This window comes from Hyaena hyaena, unplaced genomic scaffold (genome assembly GCF_003009895.1).
Source record: "Hyaena hyaena isolate Hyena2069 unplaced genomic scaffold, ASM300989v1 scaffold_100, whole genome shotgun sequence".
NCBI lineage: Eukaryota > Metazoa > Chordata > Mammalia > Carnivora > Hyaenidae > Hyaena > Hyaena hyaena.
The window spans coordinates 2417611-2418284 of record NW_024080732.1 but is presented as its reverse complement, the minus strand read 5'-3'; the positions used below and the strand labels follow the sequence as shown (position 1 = coordinate 2418284).

The window sequence follows — 674 nt, the reverse complement described above, 5'->3', positions numbered from 1 at the left end:
GAACATGAGTTGGGCCACCATCTTCAGTATTTTCCAGCTACAGGGAACAGTATCAAATATATCCAAGGCCCATGGGCCCTTGAAATCCCTTCACGAGGCTTAGAATTGGAGAGTAGCACCTCCCACATTCCCCTAGTGGGGAGTAGAGACAGGCTCCCCACTCTCTTCATAATACACTTGCTTCTTTTTCTGTGATTTGACTGTAAGACCCCATATTGTGGAACAGGGTCTTAGGACCATCTTAAAAATCTGTGTGTAGCGGCTGTGATGGCTGAGTGGTTAAGGCATTGGACTTGAAATCCAATGGGCTCTCCCCATGCAGGTTCGAATTCTGCTCACAGCGTGTGTACTTTGCGGCATCTGGGTGGCTTAGTCAGTTGAGTATCCAACTTTGGTTCAGGTCATGATCTCAGCTCATGAGTTCGAGCCCCACGTTTGGCTCTGTGCTGACACCTCAGAGCCTGGAGCCTGCTTTGGATTCTGTGTCTCCCTTTGTCTCTGCCCCTCTCGCCTGCTCTCTCTCACACACAAAATAGATAAAACATTTTTTTAAAAATCTATGCGTGGGGTAGAGGTCTGTCTCACATTCACTTTGATATCTATTGCATTGACAATTGATTGTCAATGAACAATTGAACCTGAGACAGAGCCCTTTTCTATCCTCTTACATTTCT

The 674-nt window shown here is 46.3% G+C and overlaps 1 non-coding gene across 1 annotated transcript; it reads left to right on the top strand.

Moving 5' to 3' along the window:
* The first annotated feature begins 261 nt into the window (after window positions 1-261).
* On the top strand, window positions 262-343 carry TRNAS-UGA. Its single transcript has one exon. It is a non-coding gene; the product is annotated as a tRNA-Ser (tRNA).
* The last annotated feature ends 331 nt before the right edge of the window (window positions 344-674 follow it).